The sequence below is a fragment of the Lepisma saccharinum genome, chromosome 18 (genome assembly GCF_977018435.1).
Source record: "Lepisma saccharinum chromosome 18, izLepSacc3.1, whole genome shotgun sequence".
Taxonomy (NCBI): Eukaryota; Metazoa; Arthropoda; class Insecta; order Zygentoma; family Lepismatidae; genus Lepisma; species Lepisma saccharinum.
Genome location: NC_139246.1, coordinates 2,649,774 through 2,665,955, shown reverse-complemented (window position 1 = coordinate 2,665,955; position 16,182 = coordinate 2,649,774). Strand labels below are relative to the sequence as shown.

General features: G+C 38.1%; 1 protein-coding gene across 2 annotated transcripts in view; it reads left to right on the top strand.

Moving 5' to 3' along the window:
* Positions 1-9,534: 9,534 nt before the first annotated feature.
* The window catches only part of LOC146002686 (uncharacterized), a 533,571-nt gene continuing 526,923 nt past the window's right edge, over positions 9,535-16,182 (top strand). For both annotated transcript variants that reach the window (XM_083140646.1, XM_083140647.1), the window contains exon 1: positions 9,535-9,631. The gene's annotated coding sequence lies outside the window, so the exon portion shown is untranslated. The remainder of the gene's footprint in view (positions 9,632-16,182) is intronic.

Below are 16,182 nucleotides of genomic sequence, written 5' to 3'. Positions count from 1 at the left end.
GGAGTTACTGGAATGAAGATTCCTTGTTGATTGGTTCACTGTGTAGGTGAAATATAGGTGTAGCAACATAAATATCTGTAAGTTCTAAACAAACACCAGATAGAAAGTTGCCGATTTTTTAAGTTTGTCAAACACAAGTGGGAGAAGTGAATCGTAGAGTAAATGGTTGAGGCGTTGGGTTGCCAATCTTCTTTTCACTCGAATGAGCAGTGATCGAAACCCGGTCCTTCCGTTTTAATTTTCAAGCAATACACACACGTTTCTCTCAGTGAGGTTGAACGTTTAGGAAAAAAGTGATGTGGAATTTCTGCCTATTTTCTTTTAGTTTCTAAAAGTGTTATGGATGGTGAAAGAACTGTCAAGATACACAGCTACACGTCCCGATATGGTTTAATTTGTCTCGGAATAAGAGGGAGGGGGGTTGCAGAAATGATTTAGACCATACTTTCATGAATTTCCTTATTTATTGCTAATTACATTCCTATACACGAATCTATCATAACACCATTAAGCCTTGTTTCCATCATATGAAAAACTCAATATTCTGACCAAGGCAGAAATTTATTTTATTATAAAACATAAACTAAACGTAACGTTTCAACCTTCTAGCAAGGTCTTCTTCAGACTCTGCACCAAGTACAAATGTAACAAGGTACAAAACAGGACGATATATATACACAAACATTACTCCCCTCCAGACTATTAGAAAGTTGTTCTGGAACATTCTAGCAGGTGGCTTTCCCTTGTCAACTGTACTTTTACCTGAAAGAGAATGTGGTTGGACTCTTTATCTCACGCTCTATTTCCTTCATTCTTCTTCCTTCTCCTCTCCTCTTTCTCTCTTGTCCTTTCCACTCCTTCTAACACCTTCTTCCATTCTTTGTTTATCTTCAGTCCCCCATTCCAGTTCATTGTGTCTTCTTCACCTTTCTTCCCTATTTCCTTGGCCTCCTTCCATTTTCTCACTAGCATTCTCTTCTCACTTCTATCTGCTTAGCCTCATCCCACTCTATGCCATGTCGTGTTTCTCTCGTGTGTTTAAATATCGCATTTCTCTCTATCATGTAAGTTGGTTTTCTAAAAAAAATCTTGTTAAGTCTTGATTTCTTGTGACCTTGTAAAAACGTGAGTAGTGTGATTTCTGGTATTACTGGGTCGAGAAAGTATGAACCCCCCTCAGGCAGATTTGCCTACACTTAAAACTAGCTCAACATGCCCATATGAGCTTTTTGCTCAAGTGTGGAACTCTGTCTAATCCAAGATTTTTGTAAAAATGCCCTCGGGAATTTCCCGGGAAAGTATGACCCCCCTCAGATTAATTTGCCTACACTTACAAAATCTACATCTGCCAGATTTTTCTCCATAAGCTTGTTAAAAATATGCTCCTCTTGATATTTTTTTTGGCTACACTTAAAACTAAGCCAAACGTATTAACACACACATACACACACACACACACACACACACACATATTTACTTCCGGTTTAAGTTCAATTGGGCACCAGGCTCAACTTGCATATCTAGTACTAAAACAATGTAATTCTTCTAGAATTGCTCTGTGACTCTCTCATTTCTTACATCATAAACATATGATTTTTCACCTATGAGAATAACACTACATATGGTGTCATCAGGGAGTGTATCGTGGAATTCACAGATAATTTTAATGTTTGTCCTGTCATTAACCACAACTTGTTTTCTTTTTGAAGTGTTGATGACAAACATGGGTCTCTGTCTTTGAATTCATCTGGTGTGTAATACATGTCAGTATTGCCAGTAGTGACCCTTTTGTATGCTGTAAATGCTTCATATAATTTAAGAAAATCATCCTTGGACATGTCTAAATTATAATTTTCTCTAGGAAATACCTCATTTCTGCCATTTTTAAGATATATGTTCTTGATGTTGCAGTTATCAAATCTACTTGAATTTTTTTCCTGATTATTGTGTCTTCCAGTCTGAAACAGTACCACCACAAAATCCGGCATGTCATATTGTATACTGGAGAATGAATTTGTAGCATCAAACTCATAATAAGTACCAGCGGCAGGCTTCTGTACACATTGATATGTATAAAATTGTAAAGGAATCTGTGGATTTTTTATTATATCTGCTTTGTATTTAAGAGCATAACTGGATTCATATTCAACAACCGGGATTCTTAGTTCCATAGTCTGAATAATGCATTTGCCTTCATCAGGTAAGGTATTGGGCAGAGCTTCCCCTGTAGAGTTTAATGTACTGTACCTCATCAAAGCATTATTATCATTGGCAGCTCTTCTAAATGTGATTCTTAAACCACCCTTCCACATAATATCTTTGTAATCTGAGAAGAATCCTGGCAACAGGCGCATTGGAAACAGCACTGTGTGGCTTTTGGATAATATTTTATCACCAGCCTCAAATCCACCTATTTTGTAGTAAGAAGCCTCGGTTTTGGATAATTTTAGTGTGGCCAAAGCTGTGGAGGTAATGCCGGGATAATCCACTCTGTTTATAACAACACCATGCTTTCTGATCTCAATTTCAGAGAACAGATGCGGCACAAAATTGTCTACCAATCTTATATTTGAATTTACCGGATAATCTGTTCCATCGAGCTTTACAACATCAAATTTGATGTATAGATCTGCTCTGTGGGGGTGTATAAAGCCATCCCCTACATCAAGATCAACCTCAATTTCTGTGTTGGGTTGATTTAAATTTGCATATGTCCTCCTGTTTGGGGGGAATGATTGTAGCTCATAACTCTCAATATTTTCCATTTTTTTTTGTATGTATTTTTATTTAAATATTAATTTCTATGATTGCAGTTGTTGTGGCTCCAGCAAAATCAACTAATTCTTCTTTTTCATTAGTGACCATCAACTCAATATAATCTATTCTATTATGGCACACAGGAAAATATAATGTTGGGGATGGAGTGTAGATGATTGGCTCCATAAATTCAGAATTAGGTTTAAATGTTGCAATGATCCCAGTTTGTTTGTGAGTGCCTATGCCATTTGATTTGGTGATCATACCCTCGGCCACATTACAGTGAATATTCAGCGTCTCTATGGCTAAGAATTTAGGTATATTAATAGCAGTTTGTTTGATGGCTGGTTCAAATTTTGTGTTGTTCTCAAAGCCTAACAGCTCTCCTATAGTACCCAGATCCACTGTTTCTGTAGCAGATACAATCTCTACTCTGTGAGTGACAGAATTTTGAGTTAATACTATACCTCTGGGTAATTGAGCATTTAAAGTGGACAGATTAAATTGCCCTGGAGTGATGACAATTTTTTGATCCCCTACTGCAATTTTGTTGTTGTGGTGTGTAATATTAGGGATCAAGTACATGCCATAAAATGCTCTGAGAGCTATTGTTTTGGGATACACTATATCATCATGTAATTTGAGTTTCAATATTGAATTCTGGCTGGTGAGATGGAATACCCCCATGATGTTTCAGATACCACAGGGCCTTTTGAAAATTTTCAATTGATGGTTTATTTATTTGAGACATATATCTAAGAACAGATAAACACAAATGTCCACAATTAACATCTTTGAAGTTTTGAACACGGGCATTATTGTAATAAAGATTAGCTGATTTTAGATATTTTACTAAATTTTCAGGTGGAACACCTCCAAATGAATCAAACACAAATGCCTAATCTTTTAAATATTTAAGATAACAAATCCAGTGAGTGCCCTGATTTTTGTACTTATCCAAATTAACAATGCCACACTCTTTGTTGAGTGGTTGTTCTGGTAAAGAATCAGACATATACACACCTCTAAAATTTTTGATGCCCAGTGGCTTGATTAAAGCTTCAATATCTTGGTTTGTAAGCGGCTCTTGTTTTTTTTTAAACTTATTCATGACTCTCTTAACACCTTTGCCTCGTTTCTCCATGGCCAGGTTATAGCGCTTCAATTCATCTAATTCTGCCTTATTCTTTTTGGCATCTATTACTGTTTTTGCTATGGCAGCTGATCCCCCAGCCAAGCTCCCCACAGTCCCAAGTGCTGCTAAGATGGCCGGGATAGTAAATATGAAACCCCCCACATGTGATTTTTTTCTAGATTGTTGTAATTTTTTTAATTGGGGGGTACTAAGCAACAATTTCATACCATGGCCCTTGGCAAGACAAGAGCTTTTTTTCTTGAGCTGCTTTTTGGTTAAAAGACTATCAATAGTTTTAAGAGATTTAAGACCTGCATAAGGTATTTGATACATAACACCCTTGGCCTTCATTGTAGGTTTATTATATACATATTCACAGCCCCCACCCCAGTTTTTGTTTGGTGTTCATAGCTATGGTGGTCCCCAATGCTGCTATTTTTTCACTTAAAGAAGCATCTTTGCTTACAAATCTACCAAATGCAGCCTCTTCTAATTTCTTGTCTGCAACATGTCTCTTGTCAAGATCAGAATGTGTGTTGTATGCTATGTCATGGTCTCTACAAGCAGCATCTAGGGGATTAACACCAGGATCACCTCTGTTTAATCTATGGTCCAATTTTGTGCCTGGACCACAATACTGATAGCCTGGAATATGTAGTTCAAATGGCAGATTGTTTATAATGTCATTAACCAACCCCCGACCCTCAGAAATATTCCAAAATTTAGGTGGTAGAGTATTAATAATTTTTATAAGATATCCAATCCCCTTAGTGTCATTTACTATAAAATTAGACAATTTTGTGCTTATCATGTCCATAATTCCAACCTTTTCATTGTAAAAATTGTGGTTGCCAGCATTTTCCTCCCCAGCTATCACCAATAACCTATCTACAAGTTTCCTGACATCATCAACCCACACAAATTCTTTAGGCAGGGTGTTGTATTGTTTGATTCCACTGCCAGTCTTGATCTGTGACCATATGGGTTTGATTAAATTGTTGTATTTTGCTCCACTGCTAGACTTGACTCTTTTTTGTGTGGGATCATTGTTCTGGTATAGAGCATCTGATTTTATTAATATTTCTTTGTAGTGCTCATAATCTTGATCTGTATAGCTGCCAGGCCTTTTCCTAGTCATCAGTTCCCACAACCCAGGTGTGCCGGGATATTTAACAAAACCACCTTTTTCTCCAAGATGAGATTCTGAATATACAATGAGATCATCTCCCATATATGTTACTCTAAAATTGCCAATTCTATGTATGATGCTACCATCACGCTCTGTGTCAGCATATAAGCCAAAGACCTCATCTTTGTTGTCTTTAGGTGTGCTTAAATATTTTTGAGCAAGAAGACCCAATTCAATAGGATCCAGAGTAGCTTCAATTCTTCGAGGAGCAACAGGACTAGGTGTATGAATACTGGAAAGTGGGGTGATTGGATAATCTAATATGTTCCTAGCAGCTACAGGTACAAGCTCTGTGATCAAATTTTGATTTTGCTCTGTAACAGTTTTGATATTTTTACCTAATTCACTAATAGCATCAATAATAGGCTGTTCTGTTTGTTTGTGTTGTTCATAAATTCCTCGGTTCTGTGATTTCCATCCCTTAAATCTTTTTACAAGATGATCTCTTAATTTAAGATCATCAATGATTGGCCTTTTCATGGTTATTTATATATGTTTCAATGTCTAGAAAATTGTTGATTTTATTTCTGTATTTGCCACTATTGGGTTTTCTTGTCATATCAATTGTGACAAACCCATAACTGTCCTGGTTCCAGCACCTACTGCAAAACTTGGAAAAATTATTGTAGCTCAAGTCCCCACCTACATATTCATCATGTATGTGTTTGAGGTTGGTATGATCCTGATGAAACACACATATAAAATTGCTGTTGTCTCGGATCAGCTGCTTCGGTATTATTCATTTTCTATTGTTTGTGCAAATTCTTTGATGGCATCTGCTCCCATGTATAAATCTTCTTTACTAACAACCCCATCCTGTACAACCACATAATAAAAACTAGAAGGTTCATGTAGCTGGTATGATGTAATTGAAGATTCCTCAGGATCTGGGCTACAGAATGCAAGAGGTTTGAGATTTGATTCAAAATCACAGACTATATATGCTGGGTGTTCCAACAAGGCTTCAAATTTTTTGAATTTTGCATTTTCATTTGGGTTAGGCATAAGCATATGAACAGGTTTATGGTTGCCACAGTATTTCAGATGCTCAATTAACTTGTTTTTAGCAATTTCTGCATTCTCTTCACAAACACCATTCACCATTTTTCTACCATCAAATACAATTAAACATCTGCACAACTTGAATATTGTATTGGATTTGTCTAGTTGTTTTCTGACTAAAGCTTCAAGATTATGTATCAGAGTATAATGGTGTGTATCATCCCCTTCAATTAAGAGCAGATCAATCGGAAGAGCAGAATCATCATCAAATGTACTGATTCTGAGAGGTGCTATCAAGCAATTGCCACGGCCAGTAGAACAAATAAATACATTAATAGATAATTGTTTACCATTAATATCCCTGGCCTTTTTTTTTCAAATTTATAAATATTCTGAACAGACATTGGATATTCTAAAGCCTCCATTGCTTCATCAAAATCATTTTCATGCTGTTTATAATAACTTATTCTCTTTGGATTATCTGAAACTGGATACAAAGCAGCTAAAATACACCACAGAAAGCATTTCTGATCATTATTTTCTATGTTAAGCACAGCTTTTTTGTTTTTAATATTAGCAGGTAAAGGCACATATGTGGAACCTTGTAATGGGCTGAATTCAGAAATATTAACATAGAGCTTGTGTGGAGATCCGCATAGGCTCCATCCAGACTCTTTTCCAGCAAATTCAGAGTGTTTAATATTCAATTGATCTATCAAACTGCTTATTATTTTGTCTGAATTTGCATTTGAATATACCGGTACAGTTTCTGTTATGTGGGGCTGTGTAAATTTGGTGCCATTTGATTTCTTATATTGTGTAAACAATTTGAGGGACAGCTTATAAGAGCCATTTTGTGCATTTAGAATTGCCTGCACATCAGGATTTATACTGTTCAAAAAATTCTTAATGTCACATCTTGGCTCTGATACAAAACGGTGATCCCTTAATTGGCCATTAAAACTGCTATGGATAGGTGGTGCATAGCGTGGCTGCTTTGCTGGTCCAGCATTAACAGGTGTTTCATGCTTCCTTTTCAGACCAGATGTAGATGGTTGTGGGGGCAATGTTGATGACTGTGCAGAACAAGTACCTTTATGTTTATATGTGAAATATTCCAGACTATATTTTCTATGGCATTTTGGGCATATTTTTGTGGGAGTTCTGCATTTGTCTGGATTACAATTCTTTTGATGCTTAGCCCAATTGGGGCTGGATATATTCTTATTGCATTGATTACAATATTTTTGATTTGGCATTTTTTGTTGTTGGTTTATTATATATATTTCTTGGGGTTCAAATCAAAATTCTATACTTAATAAAAAATATCAGTTGGGTTCAGCAGTGTGCTTTGTATATTTTATTGCATAATATTAGGTAATAATTTGTTGCAAAACATGATGCAATATAAATAAACCAGAAATAGGCCACAAGTGGACCGGAAGTGGACCGGAAGTGGGCAAACCGGAAGTAGGCAAACCGGAAGTGGACCGGAAGTGGGCAAACCGGAAGTGGGCAAACCGGAAATGGGCAAACCGGAAGTGGGCAAACCGGAAGTAGGCAAACCGGAAGTGGACCGGAAGTAAATGTGTGTGTGTGTGTGTGTGTGTGTGTGTGTGTGTGTGTGTTAATACGTTTGGCTTAGTTTTAAGTGTAGCCAAAAAAATATCAAGAGGAGCATATTTTTAACAAGCTTATGGACAATAATCTGGCAGATGTAGATTTTGTAAGTGTAGGCAAATCAATCTGAGGGGGGTCATACTTTCCCGGGAAATTCCCGAGGGCATTTTTACAAAAATCTTGGATTAGACAGAGTTCCACACTTGAGCAAAAAGCTCATATGGGCATGTTGAGCTAGTTTTAAGTGTAGGCAAATCTGCCTGAGGGGGGTTCATACTTTCTCGACCCAGTAATACCACAAATCACACTACTAACGTGTCTTCCAAAATCAGACTACAAGGCTGAGTATTCATTTTCCTCCGAGATCTTGATTGATTGATTTGGTTTATTATTATTATTTGCTTTCTGCCACTTTTGCTGATCGCGAAGACGAGGATGAGTGATGATATGATGAAATTGATGAAGGGACACTCACAAAGAACAACCCATGCCCAGGCCTAGATTCCAACCCGGGACACTTGGACCATGACCTTGGAAACTGTTTCTGAAATACCTTAACATATTTTGAAACTCTGCAGCAGTTTCAGTGTACAGTGCATAATAATTATTGTGTACTGTGCAGCTACAGACACTTCTGGGTTGTAAGGATTCCGTTCACTACAAACACTAATTCAATTATGGATGTTGACGACGACTCTCTTTACTTTGTTGTTCAGTCCGCCAATAGTTGGGTCTCAGTTAAAGTAAGGTCGAGGAATGGCAGGGTTACATTTCAAAAAGTAAAAGTAAAATCTTTTTTTGTAATAAAATTTAAGCAATTTCATAACTAATTCTTACGCGATGCTAAGTAAAAGAGAAAGGAATAATTTGTTCGTGATGACTATTAAAATACATTTTACGAATTTACACAGCCTGATAGTAAATTGATTTGCAATTCCTCACCGTCAAAAATGAGAATAAATCGTGTTATCGCAATATGTACTGAGTGAAAAAACTTTATTTTACGATTCGTAACTACTGAAAAGAAATTCGGAGTGCGCAAGCAGCCCCTGGTGCTGCCTCTGGCGTCAAAGTTGAAATTTTATTCATGTGTTTATGATTGTCACTTTTTACTTGTCGTATTTTTTATTGTTTTGTTACGTGTTATTTTTTCCTGTTTCTCCCCCTTTATTGACAATGGTTGATTGCAAAAACGGCCGGAACACGTCTATTATTATTTGTAAGTATGTTTCAAAGCAAATTCCTGTCATAATGTGAAAATTTTTCGGTATTTGTAATGTAGTTATGTAACTCAATGTTGAGCAATGAAGCCACAATCTTAGCTCCGAATGTTCCACGTTCTTTCGTGTATTTAATCTAATCATAATTCATTTTGATCGTTGTGATTGAACTAAGAGGCAGAATAAACAAATACAAACAAACAACAAGCAAGTTCTTTGTTTGTGTCCTTGCAGAGCATAGCCCAGTAGTGATCGCAAACTGCAGCTCATTGAGGTAAAGTCTGACGTGAACGACATGCATTTGTCAGACAACAGCAAAGCTGGCACGAGTTACAGAACAACAGGTGAATGTCGATTTCTTAGTGTAATGGTGCACGTGTCTTTTCGTTAACATTACGCTTTTCAAAATGTATTCCCTGCACTGCTGTACAGTGTTATTGCGTTTCGTTTTGCGTACAAGTTGTCAAAAAGTGCTTCCATTTTATCGCTGAGTGGTATTGTGAGTGAACGCGAGTGATTGTAGTACGTGATCTTTATCGAGGAAGTTAACAGCTTGATGTGGGTTTGGTCGTAAATGGATGCATACCTGTGTGTTACTGTGGTTTTCGTCAGTGAAAGTTTACGTCCGTATTGGGTCCAATTCTGCAGCTGCAGACCTACAGCCTAGTAAAAAGCGACAAGGACGAAGAGATTTTTTATAAATAATTTGTAAGTAATTCTTCCATATTTACATCTTTCATGCTTCTTTACTGTGTGTTATGCTTAGCCAAACGTCACCACGCTGTTGTGACGTACGCCTTGACTTATTTACAGCAAGTGCTAAAAGTGCACGTCCAATTTTAGTTTTAGAGTTGCATTTTTGGGTATGATTTGCTTCGCCTCCCTTAGGGTACGGTATTTAATTGTTATTTACCACGGCTATACAAATATCTTAATCTCAGGGGATAGGTTCTTTATTCGAGAATTCCAAATAAGAAAGCGTTTTATAGCCAAGAGACAGAGGCGTGGCATGCATGTAGCCGCTGTTACCGCAGGTAACACCAAAATATAAAGAATTGAAGAACCTGTCTTAAAATATTATTACGTACATAAACTGGTAATATTGTCGTAAAGTAAACATTGCAGACTGACATTTTTTCTGACACCGGCAAAGCGAAGAGGAGGACTGATCCGGTACCCTCCACAGGCAACATGAGGGAAGGGCCCTGAGCCCACCAAAGGAAGACTTCGCGTAGCGGTAAAGACTGTTATGGCGGGAGGAGGAGGCCAAGACTACTAGAGTAGAAGGCTGGGGCCATACCTGATCACGTGGTCCTTGACGTCAGGCGTGACGTCACGCGCGGACAGATCGCTCTACGCTCCGGTTTCGCAGCCGAATCAAAGCAGTAATTATGAACAAAAAAGAGCCGTAATTATGCCCAGAATCTAATTGGGAGTGAATACACAGACTTACTTAGGATCCGACATAACGTATGTCCTTACAGTTGGATTACACAGCCATTTACGCACACATTTTATCGGTAGTTTATGAGTCGTCACATTCCTCTGCGAAACATTAGTTTCATGTAAAATTGCGGTTAATACACCTAGTAATGCATTTTGTTAGGGCAGAAAGAAAAATATATATGTTGAATGCGTAAAATAATTTTGTTAAATAAAGAAAGGCAGAAAGCCAAAATTATGGATAAGTTGAATATGTAAAAGAAAACAATCTCGTCTATTGCTCTCTTTTAGGAGTGAGAGAGGAGCTGTTTTCACTTAACTTCTTCAAATTTGGTAACTTTGCTTCGACTATTGGTATTTATTTCTTAATTAAATTTCCTTATTCAGATTACAATTCTGAGTCTTATGAATCTTTGAACTACACAGGGAGGAATGTGAGGAAGTTCCGTGTGTATTATGTAACACACACTTTAAAAAACTTTACACTGAACGAAAACTTGAGACATAAAACTGAAGAAAGTCGAGGGTCACTTTATATACTTATACGTACATATAATCAGTGGAATGTCGAACAGGGGTGCCTACAGGCGGGTATGTGAAAGCTGGTTGAGTCCACTTAACTTTGGGGGGGGGGGGGATTGTGATGAAAATTTGACTGAATAAATAATAGAACAATGGAGGACGGAAGTTGAACTACGTTGTCATTTAAGCATCACTCGTATATAAATAGCAAGTTGTGTATTTTGAAGTGTATGGTAGCCTGATGTTGTGTAATGAGACTACTGGTATTGCAATCCACTAACAAGTCTCGTTAGATGCGATGTGTTCAGTTATATATTGTCGCCCGCTGTTTTTATTTTTTCATCGGAGATCACGACACGTCGCAACACCTCACTGAAGGCATTGGGAACTGCAACACCTCACAACCCACCAGGGTGCGAAATCATTGAAAACTGGTGAGGGGGAGAAAGTTCGTAACCTACAACCCCCCTCCCCACAAACATATGTGTGAATTATACGATGTGCATATTTGTAATGTTATTAAAAGTAAAAATAAATTACTCAATTAAAATAATTATTGTGATTATTAATTAGAAATTAATTTGTTACTTTCACATACACCCTCAGCAGTCGCGAAAAGAGGCGTGTCTGACCCCAGCCTTTCCTTCTAGTAGTCTTGGGAGGAGGCCGGCTGTTTAGCCGGCGCAGTTGCCGGTGATCCTTACAGGAAACATACCAGTGTTGCCATATTCAATTGACAGAAAAGAGCTAAGTCACCTAATCGGGTCTATCTTACTCTGAAGGTATCCAGTCACACTGGGGAACGCTGGCGCAGTGTTAGTAGCGTCGCCGCCTTATAATCAAGGGATTCCGGGTTCGATACCCGGTGGAGGCACAAGTGGTTCGGATCCAACTTTAAACTGTCCCGATTAGCATTACTGTTCATGAAGTGGACTTAAATCGCCAAATCAAAATTTTAAAAAATGAAATCACACTGGGGCAAAAGCAAACTACCAAGTGATATTTTGTATTTACACTAAATATCAGCGAATATGAAAGTCCTCTTTGTCCTTCTTCGACATCATGGGCGAGAAGGAGTGGAGAGGGATGGGTATGGTCAAGGGGTCCGCTGTCCTTCTAAAAATGTCAACCTAAAATTCTATATTTCACACATATAATATTATTTCTGTTACAGGAATTTGTGATAATTGTTGATAATACTGATTGACATTGACATACGTTGTCGCAGGAATGCAATAATTTGGGATTGAAGCAATGTTTTTGAGGTGGTAGAACTGTTTTTGGGTGAAAACAATAGGCTACTTACAAGCATCATTTCCCGATTGTTATCTTAGCACGCTCTGAAGTGTCAGGTGTCGCAGGTTCGAATCCACAGCAAGAAATAGTTATTTCTATGTTCGTTGTTATTATTTTACTTACATAATTATAAAAATTAATAATTACATACACAAAGAAATAATAATTTTATTTCAATAATTCACCACGCATCGTCATCGTCACGATTATCCTATAAAGCGAAAGCCTTAAAGGTAGCAAAGGACGTAAAATATACGAAATAGTAGTGGTGTCAGAAATGAGATTTCAGTGGATTTAGCGAAACATGGGAGTGGGAGTAGTTAGGAAACAGATGAAGACTACATCTACTCTACATAGCTACGTCTTATTTGAAACGAAAATGTTTCGCGATTTGGGCAATCTGGTTTCAAAAGAACTAAGATAGCAACATTAGTAGAACTGGAGTTCTTGCAGGTTCCGAAGGAAATATTGGGGAAGGGCCGATGCTGAGAGGGGAGGGGGCAAGGAGGGTGCTTCACGTGTTACAAAAGTAAACAACGGTTTGTGGGAGGGACTGTGCAGTGGGAGTTTTGTGACTGGTGTCTTTCGTCTTTACGTTGTTTTCGGGCATTGTCAATTAATTTATGAAGCTTGTTCCGAGTTCCGAGGTGGCGGGTTCATCCTATCTGGACAGTGTGTGTAATCGTGCGATAGAAGATATTTTGAAGCAATCTTTCGGTTCGTTATTTTGCAGAAAAAATCGAAATTGTGGCGAAAGGGAGGCCAAAGCCTATTTTGAACGATTTAAAAACCAAGTCGTCTGCTGGATATGACCGACATTTCAATGTTTCGTGGTATAACGACTATCCGTGGTTATGTGGATGTGTGCAGTTGTCGAAACTCTTTTGTTGGCCATGTACTCTATTTTCGGGTGAAAAAAAAAACGTGTCGAATTCAGATGTGGACAACATGGACCATGACGCACCCAAAAATTCAAATTCAAATGAAAAACTTCTCTTTATGACAGCATCATAGAAGTTTTTTGATTTGATTTGATTAATTTTGCTTCGCTTGTGCCACTTTTGGCTAATTTGCAAAGATGGGGATGAGTGATGATATGATTAAATTGATGAATAGACATCACAAACGCCCATGCCCAAGCTAGGTTTCGAACCCGGGATCCCAGCATCATATAACTATTTTCAAAGTCGGATTGATCTGCTCTATAAGTAGCCTTCGATGTTTCTGTCAGTATCAAATTACGTATTATTGTGTCAACAACCAATGTTTGCGATTTCACTTTAGTCCTTATGTCAACATTTTTTTTCTGATTAATAACTTTACCAAAATCTAGTATTGAATTGCATACGTACCAGATTAATATTATATGAACTACTTGGAAGACATTGAAGGGGGGGGGCATGAGGTGGGGAGGCGCCCAAGTCTCCCTTAAATGTCCTACTGATAACCGGTAACACTTTTAAAAATCCACGCCACGCCACTGCCAAGAGAATATAGTTAAATGCGGATCTAAATTCTGAAAACTGTACACAATACAGATAAAAATATATAGCGAAGCTTGTATACCTATACATTGAAATATATATATATGTTGATTCCAAATTTACGTCGGTTATATTCTTCTTATATATATGTATCATTGAAAGGACATCTTCTTCAAATAGAGTTTTTAAAGCCTTCTTTTCTCTACCAGTGACAAGACAACTGTCATACAAAACCATAACCTTCGCAGAAACCATGTTTTCTTTTCATTTTTGTTTGTTCGAATTTTTTACGTACTTTGCGCGTCATGTAGGAAACCTTTTCTTTACGCGTAATTCCCCAACCCTGGTCCCATCTTTAATTGCGAGATTTGACTTGTAAAAGAAAATTTGTCCAGCTGTTATTGCCAGGGATGCCCATCCCCCCCCCCCAAGGCCAATGGCGCATCCCCCCCCCAAATCATGTCATGAGTTCCTCCCAAAATAATATCGTTCGCGCCCTCAAAGCATATCGTAATCCGCACAAAGTATTTAATTTGCGACAGCGTGTCTACCGAAAGTAACTTTTTCTTAGCTTTACTGAACACTATACTTGATCTGCCCCTCCTCCCTAAAGAGGTTGCCCATCACTCAAGACCACCCCTAAAATCGTTCATCATAATCGAGAATATATCTTGTCTTGTAATGCAGCTATAGTATAAAAACTTCACATTCACCTCATTCAAGCGGCGTCAAACACGTATCCTAGTAACATATCATTGCGATCGAAGCGAGCAAGAAAATCTTTAAATCCATTCCTTTGCAGGCTTTCAAGAATATTAATTTAATGGAATGTTAATACTTTCTTCAGATCCAGAGATATTTAGTCTTTTCCAGCTTCCCCTTTGTCACGTTCGGGGTCGAAAACGTGGATACCATATCGCTAAATACAGTCTCCAAAATGTAATGTTCGAACTCTCTCTCCACTACAGAAATTCCTTGACAATCTAAGATTTAACACTTTATCAATAGCTCTCTATCTCCACCTTTAAATTTAATAATCAATTTTAGACTTCCTGTTGATATTGAAGAGTGTGTATTGCCTCCTCCAAAAAAATAATTCTCAGTCTCCACACCAGAATTTCCGCAACACTCTAAAGCAATAGTAATACACAAGAATTGGATACCCCCTTCAATTTAATGCTCAATCCCCCTCTAACAAAAATACCCGCCATAATGTAAGACCTAGAGTGGGATACTGTTCCCCTCCAAAATTTAATTTAGAATCCCCCCCCCCCCCAAGAACCCACCTGTCAATTAAGGCCTAATATGTAAAAGTTGGATATCTCCGGCCCCAACCTTCGATAATACCCTTACACACTTTCTTTTCTTCATCTAATGGATTAAATATGGTGCATTGACCTAGTTTTCACGTGGAGCATCTGCTGGCTCTGTGAGTGTTCTCTTTGGCAATAGCGATCACCAGCAAATCGCTCGCACAGTGTGTGCCCCGTCCACTAGTCGAGGGACGATGCCTCAGTGCTGAGTGTCTTTATTCCATTGACTTGTTTGCTTTTCGCTTTTCAGCCACTTGTAACTAATCGCGAAGATAAGGTCATAGACGTGACGGGGGGGACAAGGGGGAGAGTTGCCCCTCCTAAAACTCTCACTTCGAAATTTAACGTACATAAATCTTATTACCGTTCTTAAACAATATTAGCCTATTCGCTTGAAAAAATAAAGTATTTTCAAGCCGACGAAAGTTCCCAGCAAGTACCCATAAATTCTATTGGCTTCCGTTGCAGGAGCAGAACCTTTTTCCTCGCACAATTTAAATTCGGTCCAAATTGCGTTCGTTTCATTGAAAAAAGGTTCTTGGACCTTGTAAATTGATTTGGGGAAAATAGGTTCCTGGGGGGTATTTAAATTCATCCGGAAAAAAAGTTCGTGGACAGATAAAAAGATTCTTTACGGTCCAGAACCCATTTAAGCTTGCTGATTTTTTCTCCTGGACCGGAATTGAGTTCATTTAAAATTCCTGGGCCTTTAACAACCCTGGTTCCCAGCAACTACGGCGGATTTGTTTCCTATGTAATCGGACTCTCTCACTTCGTTCTCCAGCAAATTACTTGTTATTAAGACACCCATGCTATTCGTTACCCTAGCTGTGTTACACCTGTGCGGTCGAAGAATAAATTGGTCACACATTGGGAATGAATACATTTTGTGTAGTTGTTTTGAATATTCTCACCGGACCTTTGGTACATGACCTCTGTTTGACACTTAGTCCGGAGACCGAAGTCCCCTTCCTAGGTGTCGGGCCCAGCTAACGGTTTTGATTCCAGGGTACGTGTGACCGGATCGGTTTTTACCCCCGACGAATAGCCGACTCGTGCATAAAGTGACGTTGAATAATAATAATAATAATCAATAATAATAATAATTGATGTTAGCCAGCAGAAATGCTTTGCTGACTTAACGTTGAACTAAAATATAAATACCAACAGTTATGAGGATTAGTATACTATTTGTATGAAC